The sequence below is a fragment of the Callospermophilus lateralis genome, chromosome 11 (genome assembly GCF_048772815.1).
Source record: "Callospermophilus lateralis isolate mCalLat2 chromosome 11, mCalLat2.hap1, whole genome shotgun sequence".
NCBI lineage: Eukaryota > Metazoa > Chordata > Mammalia > Rodentia > Sciuridae > Callospermophilus > Callospermophilus lateralis.
Window position 1 is genome coordinate 61,254,018 of NC_135315.1, and position 14,541 is coordinate 61,268,558.

The 14,541-nt window shown below is 43.3% G+C and overlaps 1 protein-coding gene across 10 annotated transcripts in view; it reads left to right on the top strand.

The window, feature by feature from the left end:
* Epn2 (epsin 2) overlaps window positions 1-14,541 on the top strand; it is an 89,282-nt gene that overhangs the window by 18,517 nt on the left and 56,224 nt on the right. The window contains exon 3 of one of the 10 annotated variants that reach the window (XM_076869492.1): window positions 3,735-3,824. The exons of the other annotated variants lie outside the window; for them this stretch is intronic. The gene's annotated coding sequence lies outside the window, so the exon portion shown is untranslated. The remainder of the gene's footprint in view (window positions 1-3,734; window positions 3,825-14,541) is intronic. 10 annotated transcript variants of the gene reach the window in all.

The window sequence follows — 14,541 nt, forward strand, 5'->3', positions numbered from 1 at the left end:
TATTTATATATAAATATATATATATTTATAATATATAAATGTAAATATATAATATATATAAGTATATATATAAATAAAATATATATATATATATATATTGTAAGGATGGATTTTTTTTTTTTTTTAAGATGAAAAGCTCATTTGAATAGGCAAGATATTAGGCTTGGTACGCATATGCATAACCTCAGCTCCTTGGGTGGCTGAGACAGGAGGATGGAAAGTTCAAGATCAGTCTGGACAACTTAATGAAACCCTGTTTCAAAAAAACAGGGGAGTGGGCTGGGGCTGTAGCTCAGTGGCAGAGCACTTGCCTCTGAAGTGTGAGGCACTGGGTTCTCTTCCTAGCACCACATAAAAATAAACAAATGAAGGCATCCTGTCCATTTACAACTACAAAAAAAAATTTTTAAAAAGAGGAGGGGGAGGCCAGGGTTGTGGCTCAGAGGGCAGAGCGCTTGCCTACATGCATGAGGCCCTGAGTTCGATCCCCGGCACCACATAAAAATACACAAATAAAAAAAAAAATGTATTAAAAAAAAAAGAGGAAGGAGGTGCTGGGGTTGTGACTAAGCGGTAGAGCACTCGCCTAGCGCTTGCGAGGCCCTGGGTTTGATCCTCAGTACGACATAAAAATAAATAAATAAAACAAAGTCTTGTGTCCAACTAAAAAATACATAAAAAAAAAAAAAAAAAGAGGACAGGGAAGGGTCTGGGGAGGTAGCTCAATGGTAGAGCACCCCTGGGTTCAATCTTTAATAACTCAAAAAATTAAGTACAATGAAAGGATCTTAAAATTTACATTGGAAAATATTGCCCTTCACCTTTATGTGTGTGTGTGTGTATACATACACACACACATATATTTTCGTTTTAGGTGAACACAATACCTTTATTTTAATGTGGTGCTGAGGATTGCACCCAGTGCCTCACGCATGCTAGGCAAGTGCTCTACCACTGAGTCATAACCCAGCCCCCCCTTGCCCTTCACTCTTGATCTTGTCTGCTCTGCCTCCCTTTCTTCTTAATAATCATCTTTGCAGTTTGAATATCCTTCCAGTGTTTGTTAATACAAATGCAAACATAAGATAGCTTTTATTTAATAAATAAAATACAGGTTCACTTATATATAGTGCATATACTTTTATGTTTTTTTTTAAATAGTTTATCTGTATACTACAGATTTTCTCATCAGTATATGAAGGATCATTGTCATTCTCTTCAATATAGTATCGTGAAGTTGTTTCTTTTTGAAATTTTTAAAAAGTTAATATAAATAAATAAAGGTGTCCGGGTCATTTTCATCATGTTGTTTCATGACATACTTGCAGTGCATTGTCTTCCCATGTGCAGTCATTTCTCATGTGTGCAGGTGTTCCACAGGGACATTAAAGAGTCAGAGGGAAGACAGTTTGTCATTTTTACAGATTTTTCCCTCCATAGCAGTTGCTCCATGTTGCCCTCTTACCAGCAGTGTAGGTGACTGTCTCCCCACAGCCTTGCTAACAGCAGGTGTACTCAAATGTTTGGATTCCTGCTAATCTGACAGGTAAATAGTATCTCAATATAATTTTAATTTGCATTTTCTTAAGTGTGAGCTGATCATGCTGTCATATGTTTAAGGACCATTTATATTTTTTTGTGAACAGCTCTGTTCCCATTTTTCTCTTGGGTTCTCTTTATAGGAAGGTTGGTTCATTGTATTATGAGTTGTAAATATTTTTTCGGGCTTGAGCCAGAATTCTTTTTGTAACACCTTCCTCCCCATCTCCTTGGGTTTAAATCAGACCATGGCTTTGGGACAGAGCCTAGTTGGTTCCTATTGGGACAGAACCACAATCTTGGCTTCCTTCCAGAAATTTATGTTAATCAGCTACAAGCTCATTTTGAACATGAACATATGATAGTATAGGCATGCTTGAGTCTGGTCTGGCTGGATTTCATAACCCTGAGAGAAAGAATATCAGTTCCTAGTTGTGGGACATGGTGGTGCATGACTAATTCCAGCCACTGTGGAGGCTGAGGCAGGAGGATCACAAATTCAGGATCACAAGTTTGAGGCCAGCCTCAGCAACTTAGTGAGACCCTGTCATAAAATCAAAAAAATAAAAAAAGACTGGGGCTGTTACTCAGTTGTAGGGCACTCCTGTGTTTAATCTTCAATATGTGAAACAAGCAAACTAACTAGTGGCCTGGCACAGTATGGATTATTTCCTCCCTGGTGCCGTGTGTTCAGGATACTTTGCTTTATGATGATGGAGATGTAAGCTTCTTTCATTCTGTTTTTTCTTTTTTTGGTTAAGTGTTTTATTGGTACATGATTTATGTTTCATGCAATAAAGTTCACCCATTTGAAGCGTGCAAATGGTATTTAGTAGTGTAAATGGTTCAGTGGTTTTAGTATAGAGTTGTGCAACCATTAGCATAATATTATTGTAGAATATTTCATCACCCCAAAAAAGAAACCTTGTATCTCGTAAGCAGTCATTCTTCCTTCCACTTCTCCCTATCCCCTGGCAACTGTCAGGCTACTTTGTGTTCCTGTGGATTTGTCTTTTCTGAATGTTCCATGTAAGTAGACGCATAATATGTGGCCTTTCAGGTTTGACTTCTTCTACTCAGCATTACATTTCAGCGTTCATCCATGTTGTAGCAAGTGTCAGGACTTCATTCCTTTCTTAAAGCTAAATAATAATCCACCATAAGGCTAGACCACTTTTGTTTATTCATTCCTCTGTGGGTAGACAAAGTTGTCTCCACTCTGGCTATTTTGAGTTGTATAGTTGTATATGTACATGGTGAACAAGTCTGTGTGTGGTTGTGCCTTCCTTTCTCTGGGCAGATGAGGAAGCTCCATGTTGACACAGGCATTCACTGTCACCTCCACGGTGGGAAGGGAATGTGGAGAATGGCACCTTGCCTTTTATGTTTGATAGAGAATGACACACCTTACTTCTCTCTCATCTTATTGTCTAGTCCAGTGCCATGACTGACTTCAGAGGGGTTGGGAAAACTGTTGACGGCCCTAAAGGAAGTGAGCTGGAAATTCATGGTGAAGAGAACTAATACAGGCTGGGGCTGTAGCTCAGTGGTAGAGCACACGCCTCCCATATGTGAGGCCCTGAGTTTGATCCTCAGCACCACATCAAAATAAATAAATAAAAAATAAAGATATTGTGTCCATCTACAACTAAAAAAAAAAAAGAAAAAAAGAACTAATACTTGGGGCTGGGGTTGTGGCTTGGGTAGGGTCCTCACGTAGTGCTGGTGAAGCACTGGGTTTGATCCTCAGCATTAAAAAAAAAATAAATAAATAAAAAGGCATTGTGTCCACCTACCACTAAAAAATATATATATGTATATGTATACACACACACATACACATCCCAAAAAAGAAAGAGAACTAATATTCTAGAAGAGAAGGGACATTTCCAGGCCCAGTGTACACAGGTCACTCTGGAAAAGGTTCATTAGTAAAATTGGGGTTCCAGGACAGATATTACATGGGTTGACTGACCTTGAAAGCTGCTTGGTTAGAAGACTTTATATCTGCCAAGGTTCATCCTAGGTGAGTATGATGATCTGGGAGCAGAGAAGGGCAACCACATGGAAGTAATACTATACTGGACTGAGATTGAGGATTGGGCCATTTTGCATTTTTATTGGAGGCCATGTGACTTAGTAGAGCCCAGAACCTCATCCTAGCTCTGTGGTTTGTCTCCTCTCTTCACTTATAGAATGCTTCACCAACAGAACTATAGCAAGACTGATGCTGTGAGCCACCTGGGCCAGTGCTGACCACTCAGAGGATTACAGCTCTAACCTTGGTATATTTCACCAGCCACAGTGGAGCCTTTGGGCACTGCATGACTAGGCCTGGACAGTCTGGTTCTATTGACCTGGTTATCTCCTTGGTGGCCGAAGGAGGAGGGGACAGCTGGAGGTGCCAGAGGTGGGGTGGGGTGTTGGTGGCAGCCATGTGGCCAGTGCATATTTCAAGGGCAAGTGAACAGTTCTTCCTCGGTCTCTCAGCACAAGAAGTTTCTAAAGGAGAACATTTTCTGGGCATGGGAACAACTGGGCAGATTCCCATGGTGTACTCAGTTGTCAGTGCTGGAAATGCACCCCTCAATTATTATTTTCCAAACAAAGCAGGACAATGGCAGTGAAAACACTGATTGAATAAAAGCATTTGGCTAATGGAGATAAAACCAGAAGGAAAATAACAACTTTCATTTCCTTTTGGTTTTTGTGTTTTGACATTTGGCAGCATACTTCTAATCTTTTAAGAATTAAAAAAAATTATATGGTATGCAAACTTCTGTTTGTTTATGCTTGTTAAATTTAGTGTGAAATAGACTAAAAAATTCCTCTCCTGTTCCATGTCAGCTTGCTCTGTTTTGCTTTTCTTGCAAAGCTGTGTGGTCAAGGGACTAGTGGGATGTAAGAGACCAATCAAAAATCTGTAGGGGCACATGGGAACCCCTGTAGCAGAAGTAAAAACATTTAGCCTTATTTCCTACAGCTCTCTCTGGTTCTTTATCTTGATGATGCTCACAGGCTGCCATTCCTGCTTTATGGATGAGGACACTGAAGTTCATGGAGGTGACTAAAAAAGTGGTGGTGGGCAGACCTGTGATCTTTCCACTGATTTGTTTTTTTTAGGGCTATAACAGTGTTGATAGCACATGTCTTATTTAGTGTGGGCACTTGAAGGGTCCTTGCTTTGGAAGTTTGGTGAAGGTGTGGAGGCTCCAGAGAGCTCAGAGGAGGGAGAGTGAAGTGAGGAGGTAGGGGCTTTGGGCAATACAGAGTCATTCATTCCTATAGCAAATGTGTGTCAGGCATTGTGCTAGGCCCAGCATGTAGTGAGTGGTGAAGAGATAGTCAGGGACGCTGTCCCCCAGGAGCCTACAGGTTGTGGAAGGAAGGAGTGTGGACGGAGAGCCAAAAGTTCAGGCTAGCTCCAAGGCTTCTGACTCTGTCAGCTGAACAACAGATGGTGGATCCTGGGCCCCCTAGAGGGATAGGAAATGTTTGGATGGGCTGCATAGTAGTCAGGGGTGGTGGGTTCAGTTTCCTTCTGAGACTTGCATTACGCAGAGATGTGTACAAGCGCATCTGAACCATTCTTGGTGGTCATTAGTAGGAGAAGGCATGGTCCTCCGGAGCCTTGCACTACTCTGCACAGATGCAAAAAGCGGTGCCCCTCTTGCCTTCTGCTTCCCTGGCCATGAATGGATCTCCTGTGTCCATCTTGTTCCTGTCCCTTCTTGGCCTTTGCTATCACTCACTCTTTCCTGATTTGTTTCCTTGTCCCAGGTTTCCTATGCTCCTTCCCCTGGCCCTCAACATGATCCACCTGGATAAACATGCTGGCCCCATTTCCCCTCCTGCAAGTCTTAGGTGCCAGCTGCCTTCATTCTCCTTGTCTGTTTTGCCAGCACCTCCAGCTACATTTGTCTGAAATAAAACGCTAAATAGTCTGCCGCTTCCCTTCCCCTGAAACCTCTCCACCTTTACTTTCTGTTAAGGGAACTTTTTGTCCTCCTTGCCACTCCTTTCCCTTCACTCCACCCATCCTGACTTTTGGTTGTCAGTGCTCTTTCTCCTACTCTGTGTTTTTGGCTATCTCCTGCTCTTTCTCATTCCTCTGCCACACCCAGATTCAGGCCCCAGTGTCTTCTCTTTCTGTTCTGGCGACTAAGTGTCTTCCTGTCTTCACTCCTCCCCCTGTCCTTTCTCCCCCATTGCTTGATGAGGATTTCAGAAATACCGTTCTGACCACGTCAGTTCCCTGCTCCCAAACAAAACAAAACCCAGCTTTAGTAGCTTTGCCTTCAGCAGTATTTCCCAACATAATTTTAAGTGGCATGCAATTGAATGTTGTTAGTTTTAATAGTTCTTTATCTTAAAAATGCCAAGGTACTTTGGCAATTCCTCAAAGAATTACACATCTAGTTAACATTGAATACAGCAATCGCAGTATATATATACCCAGGATTGCTGAAAACACATATATCCACACAAAAACAGATAAAAAACTGGAAATAACCCAATGTCCATCAACTAAAGAATGGATGAACAAAATGTGATATATCCATGCAATGGAAAATTATTCTGTCATTAAAAGAAATACGGAGTACTGATACATAATGCTACATGGATGAACCTTTAAAAGATGATTCCAGAGGCTTGGAATGTAACTCAGGAGTAGAGTGTTTGCCTGGCATGTGTGAGGCCTTGAGTTCAATCGTTAACACCAATAACAAAAAACAAATAACAAAACATGATACTAAGTGAAAGAAGCTGCACACAGAAGACCATATATTATTTGATTCCATTTATATAAATGAAATATCCAGAATAGGCAAATCTATAGTTTCAGAAAGTAGATTTGTAGTTGCCAGGGAATCTGGGAGTGGACAGTGGCTAGTGCCTGCTAAAGCGCATGGGTTTCTATTGGGGATGATGAAAATGTTCTGGAATTAGTAATGATGGTCATGCATGCTGTAATCCCAGTGACTTGGGAGGCTGAGGCAGAAGGATAGCAAGTTTGAGCCAATCTGAGCAATTCAGTGAGACCCTGTCTCAAAAAAATAAAAAAAGGGCTGGGAGTACAGTTCAGTGGTAAAGTGCCCCTGTGTTCAATCCATAGTACCACAAGGAGAGTTAAAAAAAAAGTCATGATGCTTGCACAACATTGTGGGTATACTAAAGAGAGGGGAGGGTGTGGAGGGAGAAAGAGAGGGAAAACACTGAATTGTGCACACCTTTATTGAATTTTATGCAGGGTTATGTCTCAAAAAAAAAAAAAAGATACCTCCTAATATCATAGTAGTGATACCTGATGTCAGATGTTGTCATTCAAATGAGTATTAAACTTAAAAGCATGTTAACTTAAAAATATTCAGCAGACAGTGGTATGGCTTGTAGTAATGATTCACTGACAATGATTCCCAAGAGTGTAGGGCATGCAGTAAATGCTTTATCAATGGTAGCTGTTTAATTCTTTGGAGGAGAAGGCAAGAATCTTTTTTTTGTGTGTGTGAATTTTTTAGTCGTAGTTGGACACAATACCTTTATTTTACTTATTTATTTTTATGTGGTGCTGAGGATTGAACCTAGGGTCTTGCACATGCCAGGCGAGTGCTCTACTGCTGAGCCCCAGCCCAGCCCAGAAGGCAAGAATCTTGAAGGTGAATAACCAGAGTTGGCAAGTCTACATGTCTTAGCATCTCTGGTGAGGAGGCCCTGGCCATGCAACCTTGGCCTATATCTTGGTGTGTCTGTCCCATTCTGCTTTCTCTGTGTCACTCCCTGAGGACTTCTGCTCTACCTCTTCTTTTATTCTTCTCATTCGTCCATATTATTGCCACAGGTGCACTTGATAGCCCCATGTCTATCCAGGTCTTCTCATGAGCTGCCTGGAGCACCCAGTTTGGAGTCTCTTTTTGTTGTCCTTTGAGGGGTTGCTGTTCCCTACCCAAATTGGAGTTCACATCTTGTGCTTCTGTAAATACCCTGAGCCTGCTAATGTTGCCTTCTTAACACACTTCTTTGAGTGTGTGTAAAGTCATATCTAGTATCATCTTAACTATTGATACATCTTTGTGATGACAAAACAATGTTATAAAATAGGAGAGCAAAGATAATTTGAAGATAGGGTGCAGGGGCTGAGGCTATGGTAGTGGTGGAGCGCTTGCCTTCCATGGGTGAGGCACTGAGTTCCATCCTCAGCAGCAGGTTAAAAAATAAAAAACAAAACCCCCCAAATAAACAAAAAATAAAGGTTAAAAATCTATTTTAAGGGCTGGGGATGTGGCTCAAGCGGTAGAGTGCTCGCCTGGAACGCGTTCGATCCTCAGCACCACATACAAACAAAGATGTTGTGCCTGCCGATAACTAAAAAAAAAAAATAAATAAATATTAAAATTCTCTACCTCTCTCTCTCTTAAAAAAAAAAAAATCTATTTTAAAAAGATGCAGTGCAGAGCCTTGTGGGGTGATGTAATCCCCCCAGTGACTAGGGTGTGGCTCAGTGGTAGAGCACTTTTGGGCTCAATTCCTAATACCAGAAGAAAAAGATAACAGTATAGAGAGCATTTTGTCCTCTATGAATGAGCAGTTCTCCTCTTAGGAACATACTCCTAGAAAACCTTGTTACAGGTATCCCGGGAGACACACCTGTATATTATAGAGATATTTGTGATTGCAAAAATCTTTAGGTAATGTAGATGTCATCCATAGGAGCAGGAGAGGCACATCATTAAATAGTAACACAGGGGCTGGGGATGTGGCTCAAGTGGTAGCGTGCTCGCCTGGCATGCGTGTGGCCCGGGTTTGATTCTCAGCACCACATACAAACAAAGATGTTGTGTCCGCCGATAACTAAAAAATAAATATCAAAAAATTCTCTCTCTCTCTCTCTCTCTCCCTCTTTAAAAAAAAAATAGTAACACAGTCATATTCTACAGCGTGAAAGTGAATGAGCTGCAGCTTCTATATGGAGCAATAGGGAAGAAACACAAGAAAGTGGCGGAAGACCATATGATGTTTAGGTTTATAATGTTTGTGATCCAGTTAGTCTTTTCTTTTCTTTCTTTGAAACTGGAGATTGAGCCCAGGGGTGCCTATATCCCCAGCCCTTTTTGTTTTGACACAGGGTCTTGTTAAGTTACTTAAGGCCTCAGTAAGTTGCTGAGGCTGACTTTGAACTCGTGATAGTCCTGCCTCAGCCTCTCGAGTTGCTGGAATTACAGGAGTGTGCCACCACCCCCAGCTTTTTTTTTTTTCCCCTTAAAAGCAAAGGACTAACTGGGCATGTTGCACATGCCTCTAGTTCCAGCTATTCAGGAGGCTGAGACAGGAGCCATCTTGGGCAACATAGCTAGACTCCCACCTCAAAATAATAAAAATAATAAGTAAATAGCAAGAGTGAAAACCTAGAACTCAAGACTGTTTGCTCTCTGCCCCCCAGAGGAGGTGAGGAGAGAAGGGGGCCCCATGTGAACGCTGGTGGGTATTCTAGATCTTGAGGGGTTGTGGGCTCTTTTCATTTGTGCTTCCATGAAGCACAAATTCTCTCTCTCTCCCTCTCTTTTTCAGTGTTGGGGATTAAGTACTCCCACTGAGCTACATCCCCAGCCCCACCACCTCTCTTTTAAAAATTTTGAGACAGGGTCTTGATCTCCTGCTCCAGCCTCCTGAGAAGCTGGGATTATAGGCGTGCGACATTGTGCCTGGCTACACATATGCTCTTAAATTACCCAATAGTACCTAGTAAAACATTTAAGCAAACAGAAGAGCAACAAGAAAACATTAGGGCTGACACCCGCCTTTTCTGGGGCCAACTCTGACGTTTAAGACTTAGGAAGGAACATTTCCTCCCAAGGTAGCCAGTCAGTGTTGCAGAGTAAATAAAACACTGGGAATGTCTCCAGCAGCAGAGGAATGAGGGAAGTAATATTTTTATCCTGTACCAAAAAAGGAAGTTTACCTTGTAGCATAAAAAGGACCATTTTTTTTTTCTTTTTATTCTGAGTGACAAGGACCATTTCAAAGGAGCAATGCAGACTTCTTAGGTCACTAAATTTGATGTGACTGATCTAGTAGAAGACATTATTATAGCCAAAGGGACATAATTTATTGAAGAATGGAAGCTTAGAGAAATACATTTTCAAGAGCCATTTTGGAGTCTGTATGATGGTGTCTCAGACTCTTCCTAACTGAGACCACAGTATTGCCAGTTTATAGACCTTACGTATTTTGAGGGAGAGCCTTCTTTGAAGAATGTCACAGCCCCTTCACCTTTGCAGCTGCCCTGGAAGGAGCTGGGAATGCCAGGTTCTGATCCTGGTCTGGCACTAATCAGCCCTGGGCCTTGTTGTCTGTACATGGTGAGTCCTGAGGCCCAGCCCACTGCAGGAGGTTTGCTTCTGTTTTCTGGACTTGGTGAGCTAGCTGCGGAAAGAATCTCCTGTGGCTTGTTGAACAGACCAGGAAAACTTTATGCTTCCCTGAAGTTTTCTGGCTCCAAACATCTAGATAAGAGGGGCCTTTTCAGGCTTGAAGATTTAGCAAGGAAAAATTTGTTGTTTTTGTGACTTTTTTTTTTCTTTTTTTTTGGGTACTGGGCATTGAATCCTGGGGCACAGGGTCTCACTAACGTGCTGAGACTGGCCTCAGTCTTCTGATCTCCTGCCTTAGCTGCTTGAATTGCTGGGATTACAGATGTGCTCCATTCTATCTGGCTCTTACAGTTTTCATTGCCGGATTTATTTAAAGCCAGAAAGAATAAGAATAGGATTTGGGCTGGGGATATTGTTCAGTGGTAGCCTGTTTTCCTAGTATATGCCCTGGATTCAATTTCCAGTACTGGAAACAAACAAACAAACAAAAACTAAAAAAGAAAAAAGAATAAGGGTTAAGAGGGTGAGACCAGAAGCCACAGAGGTGGGATCAGATCCTGGTCTACCATTTGCTGGCAGTGCAGCCTTGGGCCAGTTGCTTAACCTTTCTGTTAATTTCCTTTTCTGTAAAATGCAGATAAGAATAACTTCCTGTAGAATTGTTATGAAGAGCCAAAGAGTAAACACCTGTGAAGTGCATAGTAAGGGTTTAGTTAGAATTTGCTTGCTGCTGCTTTTTTTTTTTTTTGTACTAAGTATTGAACCCAGGATGCTTTACCACTGAGCCATATTCCCAGCCCTTTTTTTATGTTATATTTTGAGACAGGTCTCTCTACATTGCTGAGGCTGGCTTAGAACTCATGATCCTCCTGTTTTAGCCTTCCAAGCCCCTAGGATTATAGGTGTGTGCTGCCACAGCCAGAGAATTTGCTATTTCTACTTGGAGAACCCCTTCTATTTTCTAGTACTCTTCTAGTTCTGATCTGTTACTAATATCAGAGAGCTAGCACAGTTGAGACTTTGGGAATGCCAGCTGCAGAGAACACCAGGCAGGACCACTGAGGGTGGTTAGCAGGTTGTGTGCATGTCTGGAAGGAGAGACTCGCATGGTAAATCTACTGTGCTGCCAGGCCAGTTCCACCTTGCTTCTTGTCAGGGAGAAGCCTCTGTGGGCTTCAAGTCCTGCCAAATTGGCCTCAGGGACCTGCTGAGAAGCATCCCTATAGACATATGTACCTGGACAGGCCAGGGAAGAGGAAGCAGATATTTGGATGCCTATCATTTGTCAGTCCCCCAGCAGCTGGCACAGCAGCTGATGTTCATTGCTTCTGCTTTCCAGATGTAGAGATAGAAGCTCAGAAGAGTGCATCCTCTAGCCTCAGGCCACACAGCTGGAAAGGCAGGATGCTGGTCCCTGTGGTGGGAGGAAAGACTACCCATTTGAGCCCTTGAATGCTGTCCAGGCCAGCTGGTGTTGCTTCCGAGTGTGCAGGCTGGGAAGGGCAGTGGGTGGCTGCTCCTTGGTGCCCCAACCTTGTTGGGTGCAGGCTTCAGCAGCTGTTCATTTTGTAATCAGCACTTATTAAGTACCAGGTGTGACCATGACTGTTTCCTGGTGGTGTATTACTGGGCAGGCATTATAGCAGCTATTTTCTTACTTGAGAGAGAGAGACCAAAGGAAAGCAGAACTAGGAGAATAGCATCAAGGTGTACCTGAGTAGGTGGGATAATGTATTTTTTTTTTAATCTTTGGCTACTGTGTCATTCATATGGTAGGTGCTTATTGCGCACTTACTGTGTGCTAGATGCTGTTCTAGGTATTGGAGAGACAGTGGTAAAGAGGCAGGTAGGGCTCTGCCCTCATGAAGGCAGGTAGAGCCAGAGTCAGATAGAGGAGGGGCTCTGCTCAAAATGTGAACTGGTGAATTGACTGCCTCTGAGGAGGCAGTGTTTAAGCTGACATCTGAGTGACAAGGAGCCAGGCAGTGACAGTCACAGGAAGGACAAGGACTTGGCAGAAGAAAAAGGAGGTGCGGTAGAACTCAAGACAGAAACCTGTCTGGCAGGCAGGTTTCTTTGGAGTGACAGCAACATATTGTTCCAATAATAAGAAAAGTGACTGGAGCAGGATGCAGTGGCACACACCCTGTGATCCCAGCAATTTGGGAGGTGGAGGCAGGAGAATCACAAGTTTGATACCAGCCTCAACAATTTAGCAAGGCCCTAAGCAACTTAGCAAGATCCTATTTCAAAATAAAAAGGGCTTGGGATGTGGTTCAGTGGTAAAGCACCCCTGGGTTTAATCCTCAGTACCCCCCCCAAAAAAAAAAAAATAAAGTGACTGGAAAAGAGAGTATAGCACACAGGTGGCACAGAAAGAGTTAACTTTCAGGACCGGCCCTTCCTCAGGGAACCCCAGGGGCCCAAAGTTAGGATGGTTTGGCTCATTTGAGCATATCTGAGATGAATCTGTACTTTTGATCTCTGAGGTTCTGGCTCATCCCTCCAGTCCCAGTGATGGTGAGATGAGTTGGGAACCAAGGTCATCTTGTGAGACTCGGGGACATTAGCCATCATAACCAGAAGTCTGTGGAAGTAGCTCCCTTTGCTGCCTGCAGAAATCTACCTGGCTCCTTCTGGCTTCTCCACAGCTGCTGTGGGGAACCCAAGCCCCTCCCAGAAGTACTGGTTGTAGGGTAGAGGTGAGCTGACCATTCACTTTTCTTGAGCTGTGTTCTTGTGCGCACAGGGTGAAAACACCTGTTCCTTGGCAGATTCCTTCTTGGCTCGAATCCTGTGCTCCCTCTGAGAAGAGTGAAGTCACAGTGGTGTTGGAAACCCAGAAACAGTGGACGCCTGGCTGAGGGCCCTGTGGCTCACCCCTCTGTACTTCCACATTCTCTGGCTTCTGGAGATGGTGACAGCCCAGCACTTAGCACTACCACAACCAGGTCTAAATTAAGCACAAAATCATGGGAACTTGAAAATTTCCCATGCAGCTTGTCATTTTTTTTTCAAACATCTCAGGCTGGAAAGTTGTACTGCCTAGCAATGGTAATCCATAGCATGGCCTGCTTTGGGGAGGGGACCCAGTCTCTGGGTGTGTGTGGCCCCATTGTCTTTCATCAGTGATGTTTCCAGTGGCAGAGTCACTGTGTGTTAAAAACGGAAATCTCTTTGGGGATCGCATGCTGCTTTCCTGGGAGAGGAGAGGAATTCTGAGGGCTGCTCTTCACACTTCCAAACCCCAAAGGGAAGCCCTCCTTTGCCCTCCCACGGAGCCCCTAGGCCTATAGAAACATCTGTCTGATTGGCTTGTGGCCTGAGTTTTAGTCCCTTAGACTGTGACCTGTGGCTGAGCTCCCCATGACACCATGGAGATGGCAGGGAACAGGGCCACTGGTCAGAACCGTGGCTTTTGGAACTGAAAGGTTTGGGAAGAACATCTGGTTTACCTCTGTCATTTTAGAAGCAAGGACCCTGGTCACTGGCTTCCTTGATGCTGCAGAGCAGTTACAGCATTGCATCTTGGTCCACATGTTTCCCTGTTTCTCCTAAATCTGGTCTCTTTGTACCACTGCACATCATTTGCTTTTTTGCATGATTTATTCTCCCCTCCCAGTGCTGGGGAGAACAAGGTGTTCTTCATGCTAGACAAGCAGTCTGCCACTAAGCTTCACCCCTAGCACCTTTTTCATGATTTTAAAAGAATACTGTCCTTGATTTGGTCATTTGCAAAACTATTGAATAAGGGTGAAGGGTGGAAAGGAGGTAGAGGAATATTAAAAGTTTGCTTGTTTTCCTTGAATGTCTGCTTTAGGTGTCCCCTTTGTGCAGTTGTCAGGGTGTTTGATCCTCGACTCAGGAGGTTGCAGCTCATCATGCTGCATTCCCTGGGTCAGCAGCAACAACCAGAACCAGGTCTCTTGACCCTGCCCTTGCTTCACACAGTGTTTAAAAATAACCACATTTCGCAGGGCCCGGTGGTGCATGCCTGTAATCGCAGTAGCTCGGGAGGCTGAGACAGGAGGATCGTGAGTTCAAAGCCATCCTCAGCAATGTCAAGGCGCTAAGCAACTCAGTGAGACCCTGTCTCTAAATAAAATAGGGCTAGGGATGTGGCTCAGTGGTTGAGTGCCCCGAGTTCAGGCCTTAGTACCAAAACAACAAACAAACAAAAAACCCCCCAGAAAAACAAAACAAAACAAAACAAAACAAAAACACCCCACATTTCACCACTAATATAATCTGTATTCATGGGTGGCCCTTCCCAGAGACAAAACAGTTGGTAAAGAACAGTGAAATTCTTTGGCATGTTTTTTGGCACTTGATTGCTGCTTTTAGGAAAAGTAAGGTTACTTAAAGTTTCAGGAGGCCATCTGATGTATACTTGAGCTCTCTTGTGCTTGTTGGAATGACTGACGGATCTTGGGAGAAGCTGCCCAGGTGGCTTCTTGTTAGAAGGCCTCCTACTTACCTGAAAGGTGATGTTGATTAGCATGGGGCTTGGCTGTCCCTACACAGTCAGCTCTTTACATCTCCACCTTGATATAGGTGAACTTATACTCCAGAGAAATGAGTGTGGGCAGTTTAACTTTACCTGGCCTACCATATATAAAGCAAAGTCAAATGT